Source organism: Capsicum annuum, chromosome 9 (genome assembly GCF_002878395.1).
Source record: "Capsicum annuum cultivar UCD-10X-F1 chromosome 9, UCD10Xv1.1, whole genome shotgun sequence".
Taxonomy (NCBI): Eukaryota; Viridiplantae; Streptophyta; class Magnoliopsida; order Solanales; family Solanaceae; genus Capsicum; species Capsicum annuum.
The window spans coordinates 172,084,913-172,101,714 of NC_061119.1; positions in this window are offsets into that span (position 1 = coordinate 172,084,913).

Below are 16,802 nucleotides of genomic sequence, written 5' to 3' on the forward strand. Positions count from 1 at the left end.
GACAGTGAAACAACTGAGGGACATGAGTGTTGTTTCTTTCATTTTCATTGTTGCTAAAGATAAGTTGGTTTTGCCTATTGAAAAGAAATTAGATATAAAACTTTGGCAGCAGTTTTGATAAATTCTAATGGGAAAAAAAGTAGTTGCAATTTTCCAACTACTTCGGTCGAAAATTTTACTTTTTATTTTTTTCTTTGTATAAAATATTATTCTGATACTATTTATGACTACAACAGTTAGAATGTTTGGCGGTAAATTGCGGAAAATGTATATTCCGACTACTGCAGTCGAAAATAAAAATAATTAAATAAATATATTTCTATATATATAATCAGACACTTACATGGAAATTAAATAATTATTTAAATAAATTATTAAATATTTATGGAAATTAAATAATTATTTAAATAAATTATTAAATATTTATTTTTGACCACTGTAGTCGAAAATATTAATAATTAAATAAATATATTATTAAATGTACAATTCGACCCTTATACAAAAATTAAATAATTATTTAAATAAAATATTAAATATATTTTCTTGACTACCGTAGTCGAAAATATAAATAATTAAACAAAGATATTATTAAATGTATAATTATACCCTTATAAAAAAATTAAATAATTATTATTTCCAACAACTGTAGTCGAAAATATAATAATTAAATAAATATATTACTAAACATATAATCAGACCCTTATACAAAAATTAAATAATCATTTAAATAAATTATTTATTATGTATTTTCGACTATTGTAGTCGGAAGTGTAGATAGTTAATAAATATATTATTATTTAACCGATTGATTTAGTTGATAAAAATAAATAATTAAATATATCATATATATAACTGACTACTGTAGTCAAAAATTTAAATAATTAAATATATTAAATTACTATCTGACTGAAGTAGTCGGAAAGTTATATAAAATATACCCTAAACACACCACAACTACTTTCCCGATTCTCACTCGCACTCTAAGCCGTGTCTCTCTCACTCTAAGTGGTCTCTCTCTCTAACTACGGTCTCTCTCAAGAATTAGCAATGGTAGAGTGGTAACAACATTCTCTCATAAAAATTGGTGACAGTAGAGTGGTAACGTCGATGGTGAACGACGATTTTGAAGGTCAATTTCACTGAATGATGGTATTGAAGGGCAATTTCACAATAAATTCCATCTTCACTCATATCTTCACTGATTTGAGGTAAAAATTTGTTCCATTTTCTTCAATAGTTTATGGACGTGGTGTATTTTTAGTACCTTTGATTGATGTGCAAACCCTAGATACACAATCTCTTTAGGTTTGAGATAGAAATTGCCAAAATAACAACACAGTTGCACTTGGAAAGGCAAAGTCTTATTGTTGGGATGTTGAGACTAGATTCAACTCATGGTTGCATTATATCATACACCAACACATCAGGCTTTTGATTATCCAGACAAGTAATATTGTGGTTTTTCATCATGATGGCTTTGTGTGATAATGACGACGAGGAAGTTCAGACACATTCATTAACTGAAATTCCATTAGCTGAATTGAATTAAGCGTATTTATGTAGAACTCTTTACTTGATAAAACTTAGATCAATATGAGTTGAACACAAGTCAAATGGAGAAGCCGCTACCTAATTGTGCAATATTTTGTGTGTGTGACCATGTGATTATGTGTGTGTGTGTGTGATTGTTTGTGTCGTGGAACTAAATTTATTACTAGTAGGTTAGCATATTAAAGTTATATAGTATTTGATAATTATATAAAATATACTATAAGTTGTTCTCATATCAATATGTGAAATGTTAGTTAACGTTCATGTAATTTGACTCTCGAGATGCAAGACGCGCCAAACACTCGTGACAGTTGCAGAAATTAGAAGCAGTGACCTTATCTTCACTATTTCCTGCTTTGTTTTTGTTTTTTCCAGAAAAGGTACAAATATACCTCTGAACTATGGTAAATGCTACATATATGCTAAAATGAGCATTGGCAAAAAGGTTGTAAAGAACTTCAGGAAGTTACTTGTGCTGATGTATCTGTGAACAGACCAAAAAATATTTATCTTCTTCTTTAATCATTTTAACTCCTATTTTTAGTGAAAAGATAGATGTTTTTACTTGTAACTGAGCATGGATTTAAGAGGGGGTGAACAAAGATGGAAGGACAGTGGAGCTGAATATTTGCACAAATTGACTGTATTTAGCTTTGTCAGTTTCCAGTGTGGCTAAAACTGATAAATTACTAAAAGGTTTGAGTAGGGCTTAAAGCGAGAAAATGTTATTATTAAGCAGATTTTAGCAAGTTGTTTTGATTGTTGGACAAAGAGTCATGTCATTAACTTCTTTGAAAGTAACAGCTCGAGATTATTCTTTTCAATTTTTTATGGAGGGACTAAATTACTGATGTTAGCATTTTTCCTCTTCTTCTCCCTCTGGAGGTGTACACATGTCATGCAACAACCACTTTCTACAATTCACTTTAGAAGTAGGTTAGTTCTTTACAAATAGAATTAATTAGAAATGCAAGTCTTTTTTTCTTCTGTTCCAGCATTTTTCGTTTCTCAATCACTGTAATTTACAACCACTCCTCACATACAGTAAAGGTTACAAATCATAAAACTATGTATGCCTATGGGGAAACACCCAACAACCTCAACCCAAATGATTCGCGTCCACTGTAACATATTGCCTTTACATAGGTTACAAAATCATTCATTTAAAGTAGTCCCAGGGCTTCTTATTTTCTGAAACTCATGATCTACCATTTCAAAACCTGTCTGCATATAGCTACTCTTTCAGCTTTGCTGCTCCTCTGTTACACTTGACTTACTCCAAGACCAATACAAAAGACACCAGCAGCTACTAGGCACTGGCAAAAGGTTAAGGATTTACAGATACTTGGGGCTCTTCCCCACCTGTTATTTTGCACCACTCGAATATCTGAAATAAGTCACTGTATAGTTGGTATATTTTACCAACTATACAGATTCCTACTATGGGTTTAATTTTCTCAACTTGAATGATAGAATGGTAAAATACTATCTAAGCAGGTGGAAGCTCTTTCTGCGTTGGTAAGTTTAGTCTCAAATCAAGTTGGAGCCTGAACAGCTGTTGATGTTGGTACAATATTTGGGTTGTTTCTATGCAGTTCAGATATCCTGCCACTTCCGGTGTTGATACATTTATGTCTGTATCTATATTTGCATATTAGGACTATAACTTACAAATTTATTAATCTTAATTCATTTTTTAGGATAATTCAATACATAGGTAGACTCTACATGACAAAGGACTTTTGTGTGAGTTTGTAGATGGTGCTAGTTAACACTTTTTTGTTTCAATTCCATGTAGGGGTTAATAAATGAATCGGAATAAAAATTATGCCACACTCCAAAAAATTCTTGTTGGATTGGATTCCTTTCACTGATAAAAAATTCTTCTTTTAATTAAAATATTCTATTGTTGCTGGCTGCTTTACTATGTTGTATTGAATCTCTTAGTTTTCTTCTTGTGTCCACTACGTAGTAGCATCTCTAAACAAACCTGTTATTGTTTTGTTTCTTTTGTTTTTGTTTCTCTTCCCTATTATTATTGTTGTCGTTCTTGTGGAGATGTAAAATAAAGATCGTACATGGAAGTATAATAGACTTTATCCTAATCGTGTGGGGTTGAGGGAGGAATATAAAACTGGGGTAGATAGATTTATTGCTAAAACAATGAAACTTAATGATTTTCTTACTGAAGGGACAATTGGGTGTCCTTGTTGGAATTGCAAGTGTTGCAAGTTATTGAGTCCAGATGCTGTTACATTAAATCTTTATCAGAAGGGTTTTATGTTGAATTCTACTGTATGGATAGCTCATGGAGAGAGTAGTGCTACTAATAATTTTCCTTTTCCGAATTATGTTGAAAGTCCAATAAGAGAGAATAATATTGAAAGTTCACGATACAGTGAGATGGTCTGGCATACTTTTGGGACACACTCAGGGCTCAAAATGAACCAAATGATGAGGCTTAGCACTTTTATGAATAGTTAAAAGAAGTTAGTCATCCATTGTATAAAGGATCATTGCATTTTAAGTTATCTGTTGCCGTTCGGTTACTGAGTATTAAGTTAGATTATTCTATTTCTCAAGAGGGCATGAATTTTATCATTGGACTTATGAATGAGCTTAACCCAAATAAACTTGGCTCACCCAAAGATTTCTACACAACAAAGAAGTTGATTTCTAAGTTAGGACTTTCATCAGAGAGGATTCACTATTGAGAGAAAGGTTACATGTTATTCTATATGGAAGATAAAAATATAGAACATTGCAAATTTTGTAATCATCCTCGTAATAAGGAATTCACACATGCCAAAGGGCAAAAGGTTCCTGTGAAGTCGATGCATTACTTACCCCTTATGCCACAGTTAAAGAGGTTGTATGCATCAATGAGCTCTGCCCCTCTTATGATATGGCACTATGAAAATAAAAGACCACCTGGTGTTTTATATCATCTGTCATATGGAGAAGCATGGAAGAATTTTGATAGTGTGTATCCATATTTTGCTAGTGAACCAAGAAACATTAGGTTGGGATTATCTACTAATGGATTCACTCTATTTTCTATCTCAGCTACACCATATTCATGTTGGCCAATGTTTGTGACTCCTTATAATCTCTAGCCTGAATTGTGTATGATGAGTCAGTATATATTTCTAACTTACATTATTCTAGGTCCTCGCAATCCAAAAGTTTTGGTTGATGTATATCTGCAACCATTGATTGATGAGTTGAACTTATTATGGCATGAAGATGTGGAAGCATATGATGTATTAATGAAACAAAACTTTAGATTGCGTGCTACTTTGATGTGGACTATAAATGACTTTTCTTCTTATAGAATGAAGTTTAGGTGGTCTACTGTGGGCAAGTTAGCTTGCCCTTGTTGTATGGAAGACACAAAAGCATTCCCTTTGAAACATGGGTGTAAAAACTCATGGTTTAACTGTCACCATCAATTCTTGCCAATGCAACATGAGTTTAGGAGAAATACTAGTGATTTTATAAAGAATAAGACTGATTTTGAAGAGCCACCACCAATTTTGTCATGAGAAGAAATTTGGGATAAAGTGAGGAATCTACCTAAGGTAACAGAGTTTCCACCATCTAGGATACCTGTTTATGGTGTTACTCATAACTGAAAAAAATGAAGCATATTTTGGGAGTTAGATTACTAGAAGGATAATCTTCTGCCTCATAATCTGGATCCCATGTATATTGAAAAAAACTTCTTTGACAACTTGTTTAATACTATGAGTGATGTAAGTAACAAAACAAAAGATAACTTAAAGGCCAGGATGAACTTAAAGGAGTATTGTCGGCACAATGAGTTGTACCTGACATACTTAAACAATAAGATTCAAAAGCCTACGACTAGTTATACATTCAGTTTAGAGGATAGAAGAGTGATTTGTGATTGGGTTAACAATTTGAGAATGCCAGATGGATATGCGTCAAATTTCTCTAGGTCTGTTGACATGAAGGAAGGAAAATTAACCTCAATGAAGAGCCATGATTGTCACATTTCAAGGAGTCATTGATGCTTATTGCATTTTGTTCATTGCCCGATAAAATCTGGAAGCCCATAATAGAAATAAGCTTATTTTGTAAAGATTTATGTTCTAATACATTAAGGGAGGAGAACCTATCTTTGATGGATATCAACATTCGCTTAACCTTAAATAAGTTGGCAAAAATTTTTCCTCCTTTTTTTTTTGATGTTATGGAGCCTCTTCCAATCCACCTTGTGCGAGAGGCACAACTTGAAGGGCTTGTTCAGTGTAGATGGATGTATCCCTTTGAGAGGTATTGACTATTAAAATTTTCCTTCATGTAATTCAATTGAACATTATTTCATCGAATAGATCACATTATGCAGGACTATTGGCAAATGTAAGCGGACTATAAAAAATAGATCCTGAATTAAGGGATCAATATGTGAGGCTTATTTGGCTAATGAGACCTCTTATTTTTGTTCATATTATTTTTAACATGATGTACCATGTCTGATAAACCAACCTAATAGGCATGATGATGGAGACAATACAGATCCTTCAGCACCACCATTTTCAATATTCAATCAACCATGTAAAGGAAGTCCGAAAGGTGGTCTACTTCGATATTTGAATGAGGTAGAGCTTAAGTTAGCTACAACACATGTATTATTAAATTGTCCCGAGGTGCTGCCTTTTTATAAGTGATTATATTTATATTAAGGAAAATTATTCAAGGTCTATCTAAACTTTAACTAATGAAAGTCATAACTTTGTCGGACAGTTATTTCGTGGCTTTACATGGGGATGCTATTGTTTATCCTATGTTTTCAGTGTGGTTTAGAGAATATGTAAGTGTAACTTAAATATTTAACATGATTTACACTTTTGTTCAATCTTATGTATATTTAAATTCTAACTTTTTTTGAATTTTTTATAGGTTCATAATCCACTTAATTATGACCCAAATGGCCAATTTTTATGTGATATAGCTTCGGGACCTAATGCTAAAGTCAAAAAGTTTTCTAAGTACTCTGTCAATGGGTACAAATTTCATACATAAGAGTTCTCCAAGGGCAAGAAAACTAACAATAGTGGGGTTTAGGTAAAAGGTGATGGTGGTGTTGATTATTATGGTGTGCTTCACTAGATTTTAGAGCTCGATTATCATGTTGATTGGCCAAAGAAAAAATTGGTTCTCTTTCAGTGTAAGCAGTATGATCCTATGCCTAGGTTAGGAGCAAAGGTGCACCCTCAGTACAAAATAGTTGAAATTGAGCGTACAAGGGAGTATGGACTCTATGATCCATTTTTCATTGCAAAAAATGTGAAACAAGTGTATTACGATCCTTATCCTTTGTTTAAGAATAAATCTGCATGGAGTATAGTTATAAAAACAAAGCCTGTGGGTATAGTTGAAGTAGAGGTTGCATTGGATAGAGCGTATCAGAATGATATTTCTAGTGTTGATGAAGGGGTAGATGATGAATTAGCAGGTGAGTTGCAGCATAATAAAGGCCTATATGAAGAATTTGATCCTTCTAAACTTGGATTGAATGTTCATGATTATAGAGAAGGAACATCCGTGGCAAATGACGAGGAAGATCTAACTGATGAAAATGAAATAAGCGAGGAAAAGTTTCTTGATTAAAATGAAACAAGTGATGAGGAAGAATCAATGAATAAATATGAAACAAGTGATGAGGAAGAATTGATGAATGACTTTGGAACAAGCGATGAGGATTGAGTTGTTATTAATAGTAGCAATATGTTGTAACAATGTCTTGAATTGTATTTTAGCTGCTGCTTTTTGCTATTTTTCTTGACAATATATTATCTTTTCTTTGTTAACATTTGTAGTGCTAGTAAGAACATTTCTGGTTGTTTGATTAAATAGAAGTGGTAAAACTACTTGCATTACACTATGTGGAGGTTTTTCGTTGTTGTTGTAATATTTCAGGATTAGTGGTAAATACCTGTATATTGTCTCTCTGATTGAGACTTCATTTTTATTGTTGCATAATTCTTGGTTTGAGAATTTGCCTGTGCACAGAAAATTGGTGTTATAATGTTATTCAACACAATTTAATTAAAAAAATGGTTTGTCAACTAATCGTAGAAGTTACATCTTAACAGCACTGGAAAGCAATTAGATTTCGCTACAATTATTTGTCCAAAACCTTTACACAGAGAAAGCCTAACCTTTTGGTTCTTACTTTAAGAAAGTCTAACCATGCATTACACTATTACTTAACTACATACCCTATTTATTATCTTTATAATCATCAAATAAATAAACCTGCAACTCCTATGTAAACTGAGCAGTTGTGAGGAATTTCATCACCCAAATGATAAATTCCTTTTATGTGATTATGACATGTACCATTTCCATCTTTATCATTGAAGATTCTAATTGTGCGTCTTCTCTGTTTTAGCATCAGTTGGCAGAATTTGGTGTTCATATCCCCTAGTTTCAACCATTGGCATTTGCATTTCTGTTGCAAGTATATATATCTAGCTTTGTTCCACTTCTGTGACTCTTCTGCCTTCTCTAATTCCTCCTGTATTAGTTGTGAATTAAGAGGGTCTTGTTACAGTTATTTCTAGTAGTCAATCAGATGTTCTTGTGCTTGATCAACCTTCCTCTCTAAAACAGACTAACTTTATTTGGTGGTTTTTTTTTTTCCAAGTGGTTAATAAAGAAAATCAATGGCATCAAAAGGTCATGGTAATGGACATTGTAAGAAAAGTATGAAAGGACCTTGTAACGACCTGAGACTACCCCTAGTCATTACACAGTGCTTGTGACCCCAAAGGACCATAAGCTAACCCATGAATGATATCTGTTATGAGCACTGAACAATAATAATAAAATAAATGTGGAATTATGGGCTGAAATGCCATAAGGTTCAAAATATCTAAAATATTGAGAAAATATACCATCTATAAAACTGAATACCATCTAAAAATCTTGTCTGAAAAAGCCTATAACTAAATCTGTCTGAAAGTGGAGTTGATGGGACAATCCCCCAACTAACTCCATCTACTAAAATACTGCTAAGCTGAATATATCCTTGGTAGATGAGGACTCATTGCTAAATTAGCTACTGTGGGCTGAATCTTGCTAAGCGCATTAGGAACCTGAGCGTCCGAACCTATGATATAAAATATCATAGCGCAAGAAATGGGTATGCGATCAATACGTGGGAATGTACTGGTATGCTAAATGAGGTAAGGCTGAATGCATGGGTTCATATGAAAGAACAGTAACTAACTAAATGATATAGAGTAACTGAATATAAGAGTATGTGTATACTATAACTGAGCTTTTCTGAAGCTAAGTACTGAGTTCTGAATACTGTATAACTGATATCTGAAATTACTGATAACTGAATTACTGATACTGATTGACTTTGTCTGACAGTCTTGATTCTGTAGATCTGAACTAAATTCTAAACTAAAGAATGAAACCAAAACTAAAACTGTGAGAGGTAATCATCTAACCTACATGCCCCAAATAAGATAAGGTAACTGAGCTGGGGTCCAATCTGTAACCCCAATTAGAAGGGTGCCAGTACCGTGCCATAGGTAAAGACAAGCTAAAGAGTAACCCTCATTAGTAGGTTCCCTAAACGAGAATGGTGGTACCCTCTACTTGTAGGTAGAGCACCTCATCAGTCCTCAACTGGAAGGTTTGATGTCTCACCCTACGTTGGATACGTAGTACTAGAACGTAAGGATTGTTTCTAAGGATCACACCCTCTTCTGACAGGTGAGCCTCCATCCTTGGGTTCACTCGATGTTGAATCTACTACCAACCGAAAGACACTGAATTGTTATACTGAACTAAACTGAACTGAATTCATTGATATTACTAAGTTTTCCTAAGTTCTAGAACTAAATGAGTTCTACTGAGTACTGTAATGGACTAAGAGTACTACTAATCTTGATATGACTTATACTATTCTGTAACTGACACTGACTCTAAAAAATAGTTAAGTTGTCGGGCATTAAATACCCCCAGGACTCGATAGCATGAAAAGTAAAGAAAACCATAATCTTGAATGACATAACAATGTTCACTTGGTCATAATTCATTCATAGAGACATTTCATCAAACACTAGTAATGCATAAACTTGTACATGAATGGGGAATACATGTTAGCATACTATAATGACATTATTTCATTCTCATAGACAATTTATCAAACACATAAGAAGCATACTTGGTTCATAAAATCATAAACACTTAGGGTTAACATGGTTACAACAATCAACTTGCAAATTTGAAGGGTTTATCATGAATACCATGTAACTCAACGCATACTAGAATCAATTATTGGAACTTGTAATCTAAATCATGGATTAAAACTCAAACAACATCGTGAATATGAATTCAATCTACTTCAAAAATGAAAATCATAAATCATAAATCTTGTCTATTGAAAAAGGATTCTTGGGCTCTATGGAAGGTAAGGGTCCATGGATGAACATCTAACATACCTTCATTTGATGAGTTCTTGAAGAAATTCTTGGGATTGACCTTGATTCTTGAGAGCTAGGGTTTGCTTTCTTGAGAGAGAATTATCTTTTGATTTTGGGGAAAAGTGAATAATGAAGGGTTTTACACATTTTTAGAGCTTAAATCCCACATTTGGACGGAATAAAATCATGAGAAAAGATTATTTTAACCCTAGAGGCAACTTTAATTTTTCAAGAAATTTTCTCGATTTGAACTCCTAGCGCGAAACGCCGCTATCGCGCTGGGCCACTGGAAAATTACGACTAGGAAATTACATGGTGGCGTTATGTGGTGGTATCGCATTGCCACTTTGTTTGTGAACTGAAAGTGCACCGCGACGCGGTAGAATCGCATTGGCACACTAGAAATTGACAATTGTGAACTGGGTCTATTGCGTGATACACCAATATCATGAAGCAACAATGTAAATTGATAATTGCTATTTTAACACACTCCACGACGGGCTATTGGCCTAAATAACGATATTTAACGACTGAAATTTAAAATCGCCACAACTTCTTACCCGGTTGTCAGATTTAGACGAATTTTATATCGTTGGAAAGCTAATTAAATTTTCTATGCAATGGTAGGCTCAAATCTGAAAATTAATAAGTATATTAAAAAATTTATTTAGGATAACCCATGTATTGAGGGTTAATATATGCTAGAAAAATATGGGGTATTACAGACCTGATAATCTTCCCGCAGGTCAATATAAAAAACCATCACCACCACCTGTTACCACATCTCTTCAAACAGCTACTACAAATATCCTTCCTCCTCCAAGGGCAACTATTTCACTACCAAATCCATTTTTCATGTCTCTATCGCCCCACCAGATCCATCCCTCTTCTCCCCATAATATTTTGCATAGTAGCACTTCATATGTACCTTTAACACTATCCACACCTAGCCTTTTTGGATTGAGAATTGGAGGTCCTAGCACATCAACATCGCCATCCATTGATAGTGCTACAACGTCTAATGCTACAACAACTTCTTTCCAGATTCTAAAATTTAAAGAGGTAGTAGAATATCACGGCAACGGAAGTTTAATTATTGCCCTTGATGGTAATGGCTAAGTAAACCTTATGTTTTTCCATAATTTTTAAAATTTTTAAAATCTAAGATAATTTAATATAATTTTATTGCAAGTTCATTCCCACATATAGCGGCAAATATATGGTTATAGAAGCCATTAAACCATTTTACATGGAGTTGTGGGGTAGTTGGAACGAGATTCAATTCGACGTCAGAATTCTTCTGTGGAATCAGTTTGTGGTATAATTAAAATGAAAGAATTTACCATTTCAGTATGCTATCAATGATGAATTTACCTTTGTATCTGTCAACTCATTTCATGACTTTATATTAAACTATTTTGCAGACAAAGTGTGCATGGAATTCTTGTCATGAAAATGAAATACAATGCATTTTCAATCATTTTCAAGTTGAAAGCAGCTCAACGAATCAAGAACACTTGTATGAGGCCCGGAGGAACTTGGAAAAACCTGGTTGGCTGAATGCTGATGTGTGGGTCTAGTTCTTGGAAAAATGGGATACTCTTGAATATAGGAAAAAAAGGGAATGAGCAAAGGCAAATAGAGCATTTCAAATGGGTGGCTCGTTGCATACTGGAGGTTCGATGATTTTCGCTACGTACCGATGAAAACTGATAATATTAGCTTAATTTTCTTATTTGTTCCGTTTAGTTCAATGTTCTAAGCCGTGACATAGTAAAGCCGTGTGGGGCTTTTTAGATTCACTATTGTTGTTATCTTCTTGTTGTTGTTCATCTTGAAGTCTAGTGAAGTAGTGTGTGGTCTATTTCAATTCACTAGCATTGTTGTTGACATCTTGTTGCTCTTGTTGTTGCTTGTTTCTTTTGTTGTAAACTTGATCTTGTATCACACTGCCTGATCATTTTAGAAAGTAAGAAGAAGAAAATTAGTGGTTTAGTGAGAGAGGTGATGACTTAATTGGAAGTAATGACCAAAGTATTTATAGTAACACTCTTAGTATAAGACAGTCGTTGGTATGGAGCTATCAATGTAGCTGGCAACAAACAAAGAAACAAAGTCTGAAAAACGAAATTAAGTAATTGAATTATTCTGAACTCAATGTAGCTGGCGGGCAATACCATCTGAAAAAAGACTGTGATCCTTTTTGTATTACAACTCTTTAAAGCTATGGAACTATATTGCTAGTGAATGAATAAAATTTAGGTGGTTTGCACTGCATAGATAGAAGGTTATTTATAGATTAACACCCATAGAAACTCCAAATTCCATGCAAAATCTTTAGAGCATTAACGAGTCAGTTTTAAACATTACTGGTAAGTACTAAGGATGTATACAATACTCTAGTCCTCTTCTCAAAGCCACTACCTCAGACATAAGAACTGAAGTTCCTCCTATAACAAAAAACTCAGCATGTATAACATTTCCTTTATCATTTTTAATACAAAAGTTCCAGCAATAGGGCCATTAACTCCTTTCACTACACCAAATGAATTACACTTGTAGGTCCCTAGTTAAGACAATCTCCAGTACACCACCTTACAATCAATAAGATGTGTATATTTAGGAAAAAAAATAAACCATCAGGTGCCAAGTGTTAGGAATGTTATTGCAACCATTACTAACTAAAAGTAGCTAGATAGTATAAATTTTTATTGGCCTCCACAACCATACCATAAAATGGAATCTTAGCTCCATGAAAAAATATTCCTCTTTTTCTAGATTTACCAAGTGAATGATAGGAAAGCCTTGAAGAGAGGTTTAAACTTTGATAATCAGTCACTACTCTACCATTTGTGTATGGTATTATTAAGATGTAAAAGTAGTCCTTTCACATCAGTAATAGTAGTAAAAGTATTCCATATATTCTTAAATATAGAAAAAGTGACAAAAAGATCTTCAAAAGTTTTATATTCTGAACTATTATAGCAGCAACACTTAACTTTATCCACCACCTTAATCTTGATAAAACCCTTCTCAATGGGTATTATTTTTTACTGCAATCTCTAAAGAAAGAAAGTGAAGGAAACTCCTTTTACCCAAATATTCTTAGCTATTCTTGTTCATAATTACCTTATCTCAACACCTCCCAATCACTTCCAACCATAAACTTCCCAGAACTAGTCAACATCCATCTTAGTGTGTCCCATTATTTAGTATTCTTTACTACTCCAATTACATTATAGACATGTTTGTAGACATTTACTGGTATTAATTGTAGACATGTCCCTTTGTGTGTTCATTGTTAATTGCACTCTGTGATCTTGATTAAAAAATGTTTTCATATCTGAATTAGAAATTTAGACGATTTTGTATGGATTGACAACCTAGTGCATCACATCTATACTTAGCTATACAACTTTCTTCTTTCATAATAATCCTGTTCCTTCACTGCTAATTGCACTATGTGGTAAAATCCCATCTTAACCTTCCCAACTCTAGATGTGGGCAATGAGGTGGCACTAGAAGCTACATGACATTGTTGATTATGTTGAGTTTTATGGGAGTCAGAATCTTTGTTATTTATTAAGATTGATATTTTCTGCAATGAGTGATCAATTATAGACTATAGTGCAATTGTAGAATATGTGTGTGTTACATAGAAATGATACCAACTTTTACCTATGTTATTATATTTTAAACAATATAGATCAACCATTTTTCAGGAATATAAAAATAGGGGAAAAAAGCGCCCTTTTCTTGAGGTCTACGAAGAGACGCATAGGAAGAAAAATCAGGATGGTACAAGAGGCGATTGGGTCAAAATGTGTGCTAAGAATGCATATGTAAGATAATAACTTTTACATACATTGTTTTATTATTACTCAACTTTGCTTGTTTATATACTGACAAATAATTTTTCTTTCAGGAAAAATTTCAAAAGAGCATAGAAGTGTGGCGTCAAACCCAACCTAATTCAGAGGATGGTACCATGGTCCAACCATCACCTGCAGAGAGGATTAATATATGGACAACTGTGGTAGGTGGTCCAAAGAAAGGTAGAACCTACGGGATAGGGGTTCTCGAATTCTTGAGTAGTCCTTCATTATTTTATAGTTCCTCTTCTACTTTGCAAAATGTGGAAGAAATGGAAGCGATGAAAAAGCAAATTATGAAATTGACGCAGAAATAAGCAGCTAATGATGCCAAGTTTGCTAAATTTGAGGAGTTGGTTAAGAAGCACATGCCGCAAGTATTTCATGATGAGGAAGATAATGGATCTGATGATAATTAGATTGTAGTTATTGTTCTTATTTTTGGTTGTGAAATTTAGATGCTTAAAGAATTTGATTTGATGTTTGTTTTGAATGTTTTAAAGTGGTTGTATTTATAAATTTTTGTCATGTTTGATTCTATTGTGAAAAATACATTAGCTGTGTTGTTTATAAATCTGAAAGCAGTGTAAGTTAGTGCAATATAATAATTATTAAATAATTATTTATTAAGTTTTCGACCACAGTAGTAAAAAAAATATAATTATTGAATAATTAATTATTTAAATTTCCAACTACAGTAGTCGAAAAAAATATAATTATTGAATAATTATTTATTAATTTTTGACTACAGTAGTAGGAATAATTATAATTATTAAATAATTATTTATTAAATTTTTGACTACAGTAGTTGAAATAATTATCGAAATAATTATAATTATTAAATAATTATTTATTAAATTTCTGACTATCCTAGTTGGAAAATTTATAATTATTAAATAATTATTTATTAAATTTTCAACTAGAGTAGTCAGAATATTTACAATCATTAAAATAAATATTTATTAAATATCCGACTACGGTTTCGACTAATGTAGTCAGAAATTTTCAACTACTGTAGTCAGAAATATTTTTCCAACAAGCTATATTCCAACTACCATGAAACAGTCGGAAAGTAATCAGAACTACCTTATTTTCCACCCGCATTTCGACTACATTTACCATCAGAAAAATGATGTTTTCTAGTAGTGAAAATGGTTTGAACATTGACTGGAATGGGTTCATTTTGATATGCTCTAAAAATGTTAGACCTGGACTTGAAAAATAGGCCAAGTCATCCTGCAGAACCATCTATTGAGAGTCCACCAGTGGTAGGTTTAAAGGACTTTCCAAGCTACTTGAGTATGTGATTTTAGGTGATAAGCACACTTTATTAGTGAACATTTTTGTTCATTTAAAAGAATGGCGGGTGGAAGCACTTATTTTAGTATTGCAAAAGTATAAAAGAGACATTAGATGGATGGTAGTAGACATCATTGGCATTCCACCAGGCATTTGTACTCACAACATTTAGTTAGAGAAAGACTTTATTCCCAGTATTAAAGATCAAATCAGGCTTAACCCAGTAATGCAAGAGGTGGTGAAGAAGAATATAATTAAGTGGTTCAATGTAGGAGTGGTAGACCCACTATCTGACAACAAGTAGGTAAGCGCATTGTAGTGTGTTCCTAAGAAGGAAGGCATGACTATGGTGGCTAATGAAGAGAATAATTGATTCCAGTTAATCCATCATGGGATGGAGAGTGTGTTTGTATTACCAAAAGTTTAACCCTCGGACTCTTCGAGATTATTTTCCAATCCCTTTAAGGATCAAATTCTTGAATAGTTAGCATGAAGGGGTCATTACTATTTTTTAGATAGCTATTCAGGCTATAATCAAATATCCATTACACATGAAGAACAAGAAAAAAACACATTTACATGACCCAAAGGGATATTCACCTTCAAGTGGATGCCTTTTGGGTTGTGTTATGTGCCAACTACTTTCTAAAGGTGTATGATGTCAATTTTTCTGATATGGTGAAGAATACCTTAGAAGTTATTATAAATGACTTTTCGGTGCTAGGAGATTATTTTGATGATTGCTTGGAAAATCATAGCAATGCCTCAAAAATATGTGAAGAGTTCAACCTTGTGCTCAACTAGGAGAAATATTATTTTTTAGTGAAATAGGGCATTATATTAAGGCATAAGATCTTAGCTAAGGGACTAAAGTTGATCGAAAAAAATTGAAGTGATTTAAAATCAACCTCTACCAATCTCGGTACAAGGTGTTCATAGTTTATTGGCCATACAGGATTTCATCAGAGGTTCATAAAGGACTTCTCTAAAATTTTAAACCTACTTTGCAATTTATTGGAGAAGGACGCAAAATATTTATTTGATGAAACTTGTTTGAACGAATTTAGGTGCCTCGAGAAAAAATGGTTGTTGTGCCCATTATTGTTACTGTAGATTGGTCCACATAATTAAAACTGATGCGCGATATAAGTGGAGTTGCAGTTGGGGATGTTCTTGGACAATAGAGGGAGTTCTTTCACCCTATTTACTATGTGATCAAGACATTGAATAGGGATCAAAAGAATTATATAATTAATGTGCAAGAGCTTTTTGTTGGTGTCTACGCCTTTGAGAAATTTAGGGAATGTTTTCCTAGATCTAATATGGATGTTCCTATTACTTACTCAGCAATGAGATACTTGATGGAAAAGAAAGATGCCAAGCCCAGGCTGATTCAATAGTTATTTTTCTTAAGTAATTTGACTTTCATGTCAATGATTGATTTGATGTGAATAAGGTGGAAAATTATTTATCTCAACTAGAGAACGAGGGACAGAGTCCAGATGAAATGCAGATTGATAAATCATTTACATATGAATGGGTACATGTGGGTACTCTTGATCTTACACCACTCTATGTAAACTTTGCTAAATGTTTGGTTAGTGATAAT